At 40.4% G+C, this 12,875-nt stretch overlaps 1 long non-coding RNA gene across 1 annotated transcript in view; it reads right to left on the bottom strand.

Annotated features, from left to right (window-relative positions):
* LOC138984890 (uncharacterized) overlaps positions 1–10,537 on the bottom strand; it is a 34,593-nt gene extending 24,056 nt beyond the window's left edge. The window contains exon 1 of the long non-coding RNA XR_011462123.1: positions 10,400–10,537. This is a non-coding gene — a long non-coding RNA (uncharacterized lncRNA). The remainder of the gene's footprint in view (positions 1–10,399) is intronic.
* Between the last annotated feature and the right edge of the window lie 2,338 nt (positions 10,538–12,875).

Genomic DNA, 12,875 nt, shown 5'->3' with positions numbered 1-12,875 from the left:
AGCTCACAGCTAAGGAGCCCAAGTGCCTTCTCTAGGCCTCAGTTTCCGGATGTAAAAAAATAGATATGTCTGCTCTCCTGGGTTGTCGACAGGCCTGTAGAGCTCAGACAAGTCTCCACTACCAGAGGCTCGGTCTCTCCCACCCTCCCTTCAAAGTAACAGAAGACTTACATCCTCCAAATTTCTGTTAGTGGGTCCAGGAGTGCATGGAACTTAAGGACAAGTTTACAAGGCACAGGAAGTGGGCAGAGGATGGAGGACATTTGCTCAGGGGCACTTCTGTGCCCTCACATGCCACAGCATGGGGAGAATGTGCTTTCAGACACTTGGGGTTGTTGTTCAGTTGCTCAGTCACATCTCACTCTTTTGTGACCCCGTGGGCTGTAGCCCGCCAGGCTCCTCTGTCCATGGGATTTCCCAGGCAAGAATACTGGAATAGGTTGCCATATCCTTCTCCAGGGGATCTTCCAGGACCTGGGATCGAACCCATGTCTCCTGCATTGGCAGGCTGATTCTCTACCACTGAGCCACCAGGGAAGCTCTACCATGGATTCAGATGAGAACTTTAGAGAAGGTTCAGGAAGCCGCGGAGCACTAAGGTCAAAGGAAGGGCAACAGTAGAAGTCTGCACCATTCTGTATCAGGATCAAAATTGAAATTTTGCAGATAAAATTTATGGTGAGAGAAAGTTGGGAGTTACTGAGAATTACAATTTAATGACGTTAGGATGAACTATTGTCTTAGATGTTTTTTTATGTTACTGAGTTGAAAGGAAGTTGACAGTCGTTTTTCTTAATAATATGTTTAGCCGATTCAGAGTCCTTTGGGGGAACCAAACAGTTTCTTGACAGCTTAAAGAAATTAAATTACTTATTTAGAGCTTATAGTAAATCTCTTTGACTGTTTGTTAACAGAAATATTAAATCCATCATTTATTGATGGATTCCAAGAAGTAGCAAACTTGTTAGGATTTAATTATACAGGCTAAACAGCTAAACCCAAGTAGTAAATTTGAGTGAATCTAGCTCATGATGTGAATGAGAATATCATTTTCTGAAATACCTTAGAAAATAAATTCTGGGTACCAGAATTTATTTTCTGGTCCAGTGGTTAAGACTCTGCACTCCCGATGCAGGGGGCACAGATTCAATCCCTGGTCGGGGATCTAAGATCCCACATGCCACACAGTGCAGTCAAAGTAAATAAATATTACTGCAAAAAATTGTTAAAAGAAAAGAAATTCCATGAATGTTACTGTGAGGATAACAATCTATGAGAACAATGTTGTGCAATCTTTATCTACTGGGTTACAGTTTTAAAATTTAACTAGTAGGCTAATTAGTTACTCCCACACCATTTTCTATAAAGAATAATAAGCCACTTAGACGGTTTTATAAAATAGAGCTTGATAACATAAATTACATATTGGTGGAAAACAAAATACATGAAATAGAACTAGGAATAAATCCAAGAAAAAATTGTCTACTATATGAAGCTATTTAGTTACTTTGGTACCAACTTTGTTAAGAGGAAGTGAAAAAATAGCTAGACTTTTTATATATATAATATTTAAATTTTCACTTTTTCCAGTTTAAGGACATTTGAAGGACATTCCAAAAATATTCCTTTGCACTTCTCATAATCTTCTAGTGAGTCTTCCTACAATCAAAGTCACATCTTATTATGATATTTATATTAATATTATATCAAACTGAATACTGATATGTCAAATTAATAGCTTGAAAACAAGGATTGTCATATCACTAGAAAATCCTACAAAAAGCAAATCTCAGCCTGTGTGAACTCCTGGGATGTGACAGGATTTTTTAGGGACTTATACATACATCTCTATCTATACTATTTTAAGATAAAGAATTTCTGTAGGAATTGCTTGTAAGTTTCTGTTTACAAGCTTCAGACTTCAGATATACCCTACCCTTCCACTTAACGTAAAATACTTTTAAAGATTTTCTCGATAAAGTGTTAGTTATATCAGGTTTTGATTCCTACAAAACGGTCACCTTGTAAATTTCAAACACATAGCCCTGAAGATTCAGCACTCACAAGCTCAGATTTTCTGAGTCCTGCTTGAAGTGTTCTGTCCCATATCCTGTCCCATTGAGCCATCAAAATGCCCCAAAAATTCCAGCACTTAAGCATTACAATAAAAACATTCACAACTGAAGAATAACTTCAAGCCACAGATGATGAATAATCATAAGCCAAAGAAAAATTTTAATTAGTGATAGGACAAACAAGAAATTTTTAAAAGCTGACATCATTCAAATTGATTCAATGACTTTTTTCCCCCCTGTTCTACATAAGCTTTCTGGTATGTCAGTTAAAAGTATTAACATCAACGGTATTTGCCTTGGTATCCCCAACATAAGACACAACATGTTAATTCAACAACAATGTTTTGAGTGCCTCTTGGCTTACTCTGTGCAACGTAGTATCAAGCACCAAGTAGTTATAAACAACACCCTGGGAGCGCTTTTTTTGGTAATTAATTAGGGAAAATTTCCAGCATATACAAAAGTACACAAAAAAGTATGAATCCTCACACACCCATAACCCAGTTTTAAAAATTGTCAGCTCATTGTCAGTCTTATACTGTATTCCCAGCCACAACTCCATATTATTTGAAATCAAATTGCCCATATCATAACATTTTATCTGTATAATTTTATTATTTACTTTTGATTTTAAATACAAGCATAATAGCACTATGCCACCTAAATAAAACACCAAAAAAAAAAATTTCTATATAGTTATCAAATATCCAGTCAGTGTGCAAATTTCCCTGCCTCGTAAGTCACTTTTAAGCTAAAGTTCTTCCTCTGCTATAGTTTGAGTTCCTCCAAAAAGAGACCGTAAGACAGGATTCAGATCCATGGAGTTTAAGTTCAGGGAACACCACAAGGGAAAGAGAGAGGGGAGTCAGGGGGAGAACACAACCAACAACGAGTATTAAATGTAAACCAACAAGGCCATTTAACCATTTACCAGTGCAGAATAGAAGCCTAATCCTTTCAGGGGAATTCTTGGAAAAGGGATTAACACACACACATACGCCCCTCAGGACTATCTCCCTGAGAGTTGAAAAAGCTGGATACTTATTCACCCACTTGATTTAATCATTGATTGAGGGCTGCTTCTGCGGGCATTGATTTCCTGGCACTCCTGACCTTTCAAAATTGGACAGAGCAGCCTCCCACGGTTCAGGGGGAAAACTCCTTTGGCACAAAGAGGAGCCAGTGACCATTGGAAGTCAGGCTGAGCACAGTGAAGGATACAGAAGACCGGGGTGAGCATGGACAGTGATTGCTACCCACTCTCCCCTTCTTGCCATTTACATGGTGAGGATACCAGGGTGATTTGTTCTGGAGAATTTCCAGCACTCTGGGTATTCCTGACTGCATCCACGTGGTGTCTTTTCATCTGTTGGCTGTCCCCCGCACTCTCTGTTCTCATTCTCCAATGGGTAGTTGGACACAGACTGAATAACAGACTGGATATTTTAGCTAGAAGACATCACTGGTGATAATGACAGGACTTTTCGTTAGCAGATACGTAATGCCCAGTTGTCTTTCTTTGTGTAGTGTTAGGAATTTTTGTCCATGTTCATTATTTCATTAGAGCATGCAAATATTCCCTCACTCTGCTGCTAAGTCGCTTCAGTCGTGTCCGACTCTGTGCGACCCCATAGACGGCAGCCCACCAGGCTCCCCTGTCCCTGGGATTCTCCAGGCAAGAATACTGGAGTGGGTTGCCATTGCCTTCTCCAATGCATGAAAGTGAAAAGTCAAAGTGAAGTTGCTCAGTCGGGTCCGACTCTTAGCGATCTCATGGCTGCAGCCTACCAGGCTCCTCCGTCCATGGGATTTTCCAGGCAAGAGTACTGGAGTGGGGTGCCATTGCCTTCTCCACTCTTTATTCACTTATTAGCAGAAATGCTTCTACAATACAGAAACTTTTTCTTGTCGACTATTTGATTACCCCAAGGTATAAGAAACATAAGATAAACCTTTGATTCTTTCCTTTTATTTGCCAATTCTCGGAATCCACTATAGGTGATCAGGAGTTCTTTATTTTTTACGAACTCATAGATTTAAACATACCTGCAAGCCAAGTCGTTTCAGTCATGTCCGACTCTTTGTGACCCCATGGTCTGTGGTCAGCCAGGCTCCTCTGTCCAAGGGATTCTCTAGGACAGAACACTGGAGTGGGTTGCTGTACCCGTCTCTGGGGGATCTTCTGGACTCAGGGATCGAACCCATGTAACTTAACATCTTCTGCATCCGCAGGCGAGTTCTTTACCACTAGTACCACCTAGGAAGGCCTGAGTTTCAATCCATAGCCCAAATGCTCCCATTTTTGGCCAGTGAAAATCCATTCAGATTGACTTCTGAGTTCTTTTTGTCATTATTTTGATGGTCATTGAAAAATTTTTGCTTTTATCATATGACAATATGTCCCAGGACCTTCTTGAATTTTTCCTGCCCCAGTCTTGAAATTAGCTATTTCTTCAAGAATTCAGGCTCCTTTTAGTGGAAAATAGTAACAGGAAACACAGTCCAAGTTCTATCGGTTCACATCACTACTAAGACAGTCATTATTTCTAGGCTTTTTTGGCGGCCAGAGGTAGGAATAAGGGTTTTTTTTGTTTGTTTGTTTTTCTCTTTGTTTTTCTTTTTGTTTTTTAAGAGCAATACATTCTGAGATCATACTGATGTTTTCAGTTCAAGTTTAGGTTTATTTGGTTAGCTATTCTTTGATTTCATATATTTTTCTCATGCTAACCCCTTGATTTTTATTAATATAAACATAATTACTTATTTGCCATATCTTGTACTATATACCATAGTTTCAAAACAGCAATGCTAACATTATTACAAACAGCATGATAATTGAAAGCGGCTTAAAGCTGTTTGCAGTTCTGTTTATCCTCAGAATATATCCCACTGCTGCTGCTGCTGCTGCTAAGTCGCTTCAGTTGTGTCCAACTCTGGCGATCCCATAGACGGCAGCCCACCAGGCTCCACTGTCCCTGGGATTCTCCAGGCAAGAACACTGGAGTGGGTTGCCATTTCCTTCTCCAATGCATGAAAGTGAAAAGTGAAAGTGAAGTCACTCAGTCGTGTCCGACTCTTAGCAACCCCATGGACGGCAGCCTACAAGGCTCCTCCATCCATGGGATTTTCCAGGCAAGAGTACTGGAGTGGGGTGCCATCGCCTTCTCCATATCCCACTAGGTTTATATATTAAATTACTGGGCTTTTTTTAAGTCACTTGAAATAATCCTCTCTGTATAGTAAAGTCACTAACTTAACACAGTAATCTTTATTTTGCTGTTTTTAGGAATTATTTCTAAATTTAATTTGATTTCATAATCACGAAAAATCTTCACATGGTTGCAAAGTCCAATCTACAAAACAAGGTATAATCAAAAAGTAAGATTTTTATTCATGTTTCCTCCACCCTGTTCCCAGGGCAGGTAACCAATTTTTTATATTTTTTCACTTTTTTTATTATGCTCTTATTTTCTTGCTGTGACTTAAATATAAGCAAAGAGATATTCATATTCTTGGCACATTTTTTTGAGTGAATGGTAGCATATTACATATATTTTCTCCACCTTGCTTTTTTCAGATAATAATGCATCCTGCAGAATATATGGAGATGAGATAGTAACAAACTTATACACACTCGTCAGTTACAGCTGCATAATTCTCCATTGACAGATGTCCCAGGTTCCCTATTGACAAACATTTGGGTTTTGCCAACATTTGGTTGTTACAAACATGGTTGTAATGAATATCCTTCTGCAGATTATAAACTGAAGTTTCCAAAACACAAATGTTCTAAGACTTCATTTTGGAAATTGTTACATAAGTCATGGATTGAAGAGTTTTGTTTGAACTTATAGTATATGTTAGCTATGACCCTATCAATGTGGCTTCTGCATTTTCTCATTTTTATTATGTAGTAAAATTCTGTTTGTGACCTAGTATATAACCATTTTCCTAAGAAAATAGCTAATTTTAATTTTAAACAAGCAAAAGGAAGCGAAATTTCATCACAGCCCTTTCAGCAAAGAACAGGAGCAGTTCGCTAGAGCTGCCAAGCATCAGGGTTCAGCAGGGAAGGAGGGTGGGGTGGCTGGGGGCCTGAGGGCACGAGGCACAGGTGCCCTGCTGTTCAGGCAACAAACACTGCCCAGATGCGGAGCCCAGTGGGGAGCAGGGGTGGAGGGAGGACTTTGGTCCAGGATCTGGCAGCTGAACTGGAGGCTGTGAAGCCAGTCTGTCTACAGTCAAAGGCATAGGGTAACCCTTACTTGTAAGATACATCGTTTAATATCAACCTACTGATTGAATCTTATTTTATTCTTCAGTCTCCAAATCTTGAGAAAGACATGTCAATGCCTCTTACCACAATTCATATTTCTGCCAGTTTCTCCTTGATTTTCCATAATTTTTTTTTCCTTTTCTATTTTAAGCCTGTCTGTCTTATTTTATAAAGGTTCACAAACTTTACATCTTCATTGTGGATTGTATCATTTATCAATATGAGAAGACCCTTGCTTTTCTGGCAAATTATTTTTGCTTTGAATGACATTAATGTTAATAAAATGACAATTTTAATTTTTATTCTTCTTCCTTCTTCTTTCTTCCTTTTGTAAATTACACTGTTGTCCCTTTTATTTTTTAACCTTCACAGCAGTAGAATGGCTGCCTTGTGCTCTGGCTGATAAAGATCATAGGTTCCTGAAGCAGGAAGTAGGCAGAAGGCTCTCTCAACCACCAGCAAGATTTTCCATGTCAGGGGGCAAAGCTGTGACTGCTCCTGCCAGGGACTGTCAGTCAGGCTCCATAAGATTTTCACTTAATGGTGTTTCCTCTCAGATTCCGACTGCTGCTTCCGCTTCCTTTCCAGTGTCACGGTTCTGTGGATTCATCATTTTTCAGTGTCCGGGTGAGATGCTGGCTGTATAATAATTTTATGTGTTGCATGAGAACACGTTGCATTTTAAACTGGTAGCCCATTTGTCGTGTTTTTAACATTCCCTGCTATTGGTAATTTGATTTTAAAATTAACTTTGTATCGTAAAAGCTTATCTTGACGAGAACTTAACAGCTGAATATGACACAGAAAAAGAAACTATACATCAAAGATGATAAAATGTGCTTACAGATTTTTATTCTATGAATATGAATATTTCAGAACTAAAAAAAACCCATGACTTTGCCTTTTTACTTTGGAGTATTTTTATACTAAGAATTTATACATTTTTAAGAACATTTAGTTTTTATGTTGAGCACTTTGGATGAATTGGAAGTTTCAACCATGATGTGTGTGTTAGTTGCTCAGTCATCTTGGACTGAGTGTATCTGTTAATGTGCCTTAATGTCATCTTTACAGGATTTTTATTTATTTTTAAATTGAATTTTTTAAAACTTTTTATTTGCTTGCTTTTATTTTTCTTTTTCGGTTGCACTGCACAGCATGTGGGATGTTAGTTCCCCAACCAGCGATTAAAAAAATCTTTTAAAAAATTAATAATTCCAACCATAAAAATGGAAATGATCTAATTAGAAAAATACATTTTTGACTCTCATGAAGCAACTGCTTCATGCAATAATAAACAGTGATGATAAAAGGATTAGAAGACAGTTGACGGGGAACTTTACAAAGCCATCAAGCTGCCATCACCTAAAGCCAGTGATCAGTCTTAGTGTTGCTCTAAGTGTGAAGGCCAAAGATCAGGTATCTTATGATGATGAAGTACACGCACCACTTGTCAAGTATTCCTGCCCGTGTGAAATAGAGAGCCATGGGAAGTTGCTGTATGGGCGCAGGGAGCTCAGCGGTGTGCTCTGTGACAGCCTGGAGGAGTGGGATGAGGGGGAGGTTCAGGAGGGACGGGGCCATACCAGTACTCAGGGCTGATGCGCATTATTGTATAGCAGGAACCAATGCAATATTGGAAAGCAATTATCTTCCAATTTAAAAAAAAAAAAGGCCAACGCAATATTGGAAAACAATTATCTTCCAGTTAAAAATAAACTAAAAAAAAAAAAAGCTAAACAGAATCTAGTTAAGGCTTTAGTTCTAACTTCTAACTTTCAGGAAATACAAGGAATTAAGGACAATTTCAAAGATCACCACCAGGAAGCAATCAGTCAAATCAATAATCAAGCAACATATTACAGGATAACCAGCCTGTTTTCAAGTCAAGAGCATGAAAAAGAGGGGTGAGAGGCAACCAAAACCTCCTGTGTTGGAAGCATGGAGCCCCAGCCACTGGACTACCAGGGAAGTCCCCACAAGATTTTTAAAACATTTAAAACTTAAGAGATTCCCCAGTTTGCAACTCAGAAAATATTACCGTCATTCCCAAAGACCATAAAGTAAAATTAATCCATTTTTCAAATTGGAAAACTGGGTCTCCAAATCATAGGACAAATTTTTTCACTTTTTATTTTGGATTAATTTCAAATTTATGGAAAAGTTGCAAAAATTAGACCAAAAGCCTATATAACTCAGATTCATCAAACGCTAGTGTTTTGCCACATTCACTTTCCCAGTCTCTCTCCCCTCATCTCACTCTCTTTTTCTCTCTCCCCACATGTCCACACACTTACACACACACACACATGTGTGCACACACACTACAAAAATAAGAACATTCTTTTACATAATCACATTACATTTATCAAACTTAGACATCTGACACTGATACAACAATCATTACCAACCATTCAGCTTGTATTCCAATTCTTCCAGTTTCCCCAGTAATGTCCTTTAGAGTACTCTGGGAACAAGCATGGATCATGAATCACATTTAGGAGTCCCTTTAATTTGGACTGGTCCTTCTGCCTTTCTTGGTCTTCACATCAACAGTGTTCAAGAGTGCAGAGCTGCTAGAATAGGAAGGAGTTTTCACTCTTCTCCACCCTTTCTGGAGTTGGCATTGCCTTTGCAGTAAACCTTGGTGGGTGCTATCCTGGCCTTCCAGAATCTATTTCTTAAGGATGAATGAACCTAACAACTCATTTTCGTGAATCTACGTGTAACATCTGAATCCACATACACATATAAAGATTCAAGGCAAACTTAAACAACAGCTGTGGCAGTAGCAGCTAGCACTTATAGAGTGCTTCGTGCAGTGCATACACTGTCACTGAATCCTCGTAACAACGCTGGAGGATCGGTACAATTATCATCACCCCCATTTTATAGCAGAAGAAATGGAGGCACAGAGAAATGAAGTCACTTGGCCTAAACCACACAGCTAGAATACAGCAAAACCTGAACTTCAACTCCAGCCATCTGGCGTTAGACACTTCTGGGGGTTTCATCTCTCCCAGATAACCTCATCATCTCTCTCATAAGTATCCAGCCTGGTGAGTGAGTGCTTGGTTTTTATGATACATTGGCATATGACCTGGGTAACAAAATCCTTAGGAACAATGTCTTGGTCAACTTCATACCCACCATGCTCTACATCTGAGCGTGGTAGGAAAAGAAGACCAGAGAAGCAAGAAGTCAGCAACAGACAAGTTTCCCACAAGCAGGAAGTGGCAGTGTCCAGACAAACAGGCTCGGACTCATATTAAGTTAAATATTTACTCAGCTGACAGAAGTAAATATTACACTTTTAATTATTATCCACTTTAACCAACATTTTGCGAGTGTCCACTGTTTGGGAGATGGTACGATGCATTTTGGGGAAAAAAACACAAATAGAAAAAAGGGTCTTAGGGAGCAATATGCATTCATGAAAAAACAAAAGCTAATGAATATTTATCCAAAAATATACATGTGTTGATAAATTAGTATTATGTTAATACAAAGAAAACAGGGTTCACACAAACCCTGAGGGAGCCATCAGAGTAGGGAAAGATTAAGGAGACAAGTTTCTCCTTGAAGAGAAGGAGGTTTTAGAATAGGTTTAGAATAGGCTTCGCTGGTGGCTCAGTAGTAAAGAATCCACCCGCAGGTCTGGGAAGATCCCACATGTTGCAGAATGATGAAGCTTAAGCGCCGAAGCTATTGAGCCTGTGCTCTCGAGCCCAGAGCTGCAGCTCCTGAGCCCAGCGCCACTACTGAAGCCAAATGACCTAGAGCCTGTGCTCCGAGAGAATCCACTGCAGTGAGAAGCCGCGGAATACAACCAGAGACTAGCCCCGCTCGCCACGACTAGGGAAAAGTCCGCTCAGCAACGAAGACTCGGCATAGCCAAAAATACATACAGAAATACAAATTTTTAAAAACAGATTTAGAAAACCAAGGGACTGTGGAGTTAAGGGTGTCTTGAGTGAGATAAAAACACGGAGCTGAGAGCGGACCACACACACGTGGCCCTGCAGAGGGAGGAGGGTGGTGGGCTCACCTGGAAAGCGGAAGGATGCTAAGCGCGAGAACGCCCTTGAAAAATCGCCAGGTAGGTTCACAAAGTGCCCAGGGACTCGGGGTTATGGATGTCAGAACGGGGAGACCATCTCAAAAGAGGGAACACTTTGGGTTTGGGGGTTTGGTTTTGTTTGTCATTTTACCAGTGTTAAACCGATTAAGTAAGCATGAAGGAGGGCTATGAAAACAGCTCACTGGATCAAGGACAGAAGAAAAACACCAGGCTTTAGAGAAAGCAGTGTGTTCTGATAAGTCGTGGGCAGAGAGGAGACGAGGGTGGAAACGTCAATTTCTTCACTAGACATTGGGTCAAAACACTTGTGGAAAATGACATGGCAACTGGACACTGAAGTGAGGTCAAGGAAGGGATTTTTTTTTTTTAAATAAGAAGAGACTATAAACCCGCCACAATTCCCTGAGGCTGTGTCTAACCAGAGCCCTAGATATGAAATCAGCTCTCAAGGTCTGCTTTCATGACCTCAGTCATTAGAAAAATGTGCAGAAGAAACAGAAAACCTGAGAAACAAACATTTGTGCAGAAAATAGAGGGGATCATACAAATAAAACCTCATGTTGTTGTTCAGTCACTCAGTCATGTCCAACTCTTTGCAACCTCATGCACTGCAGCACACCAGGCTTCCCTGTCCTTCACCATCTCCCGGAGCTTGCTCACACTCATGCCCATTGAGTCAGTGATGCCATCCAACCATCTCATCCTCTGTCATCCCCTTCTCCTCCTGCCTTCAATGTTTCCCAGCATCAGGGTCTTTTCTAATGAGTTAGCTTCACATCAGGTGGCCAAAGTACTGGAGTTTGAGCTTCAGCATCAGTCCTTCCAATGAATACTCAGGATTGATTTCCTTTAGAATTGACTGGTTTCGGATCTCCTTTCAGTCCAAGGGCCTCTCAAGAGTCTTCTCCAACACCACAGTTCATACTGTTACACAAAGGCCACCTGGATATGCTTACAATGAAAAGGGAGGAACCAGGGACTGTGATGAGAGAAAATTACCAAAGTCAGTTACACTTGTACATGTGAAGACTGAAGGCCAACTTAGCAATAGGAGTAATTGTGGCAGGCATAGTTAACACTGATGTGTAGGATCATGTGAGTGTAGAATACAGAAGGATCCAAAACCCAAGTAGAGACTCTAGTTTTCTTCATCGTATCTCAGAGCTTTGATAAAAAGTAGAGGATAGATGGATGTATTCATTAATTCAACAGGACATTTGCCGTAGACATTAGGGGTCCACAGATGAATTCAGTATGGCCACTTCACTAAGGAGTTCCCTGTCCAAAGACCAGGCAGGTAAGGACAGTCCAGTTCAATAGTTGCCACCAAAGGCAGAGTAACAACACAAGGGCTTCCCGAGCCCCTCTTTTATCCTGAAAGGATACCCATCACTCAGGATGTTCTTCGGTGATCTTAGCATTGCCTGCTGCAGGATGACTATTAACACCGCTCCAAGAAAGACGGTGTCTGTTGATCCTTCCAGCCTCTTTGTCACCTCACTTCTGCCACAAATAACCAACTTGCCGGGTGGACCTTGATGTTATCATGAGGGATTTCCAGAAAGTTGTCTGGCTCCTAGAGATTATTTTTTCATAATTTTCTCTCTAAAGCAACTTGAAATACTGCTACTGTGTTCAGTATTGAGTAAGCTTCTGAACCACCTACTAGTGAGGTTAAGAACACACAGATACATACAAATGCACAACACACACACACACACACACACCTTTGCTCAGTAACCCAAAATCTGTGTTTTTTTTAACTTTATTGAAGTATAGTTGGTTTACAAGTTGTGTTAATTTCTACTGTACAGCAAAGTGACTCAGTTATACTATACATTCTTTTCCATTATGGTTTATGGCAAGATATTGAATACAGTTCCCTGTGTTATACCGTAGGACCTTGTTGTTTATCCATCCTATTTAAAATAGGATGTATTTTTGTATCTGCTCATCCCAAACTCCCAGTCCTTCCCTGCCCCATGCCCTCTCCCCCTTGGCAACTGCCAGTCAGCTCTCTCTGTCTGGGTCTGATCCTGAGCATCAGTCCTAGGTCCTACCCATCAGCCCTGCCTAAGGTTCCCTGGGGCATCTAGTCCAGAGGCTTGGAGGCAGCAAGGCTAAATTGTTTCCCCCTAGGAACAAGGGGATGGGGGTTGCTGTTTTATTATGTAAGAGGGAGAAGCACCGGGAAAGTGAGCTTTAGTGAATGAAAGGTGATCATGTGACAGTGCCTCCAGACTCACTCCACAAAAGGAAATGCACTTGCGTCAAGATCGCCACATCTTTTCACTGAAAATCACCTGATCACAGTGACTCAGCACTTTCAGACTCTTTTGTTGCTGGGGCCAGACCCTATTCCATTAGGACACACACATTGTTCCAAATGTGTTGCCTTGCCGCACCTCACCACTGTTGCTAGGAAAACATATTCAATGCAGGA

Source organism: Bos mutus, chromosome 23 (genome assembly GCF_027580195.1).
Source record: "Bos mutus isolate GX-2022 chromosome 23, NWIPB_WYAK_1.1, whole genome shotgun sequence".
Lineage (NCBI taxonomy): Eukaryota > Metazoa > Chordata > Mammalia > Artiodactyla > Bovidae > Bos > Bos mutus.
This window is presented reverse-complemented; position numbering and strand designations above follow the sequence as displayed.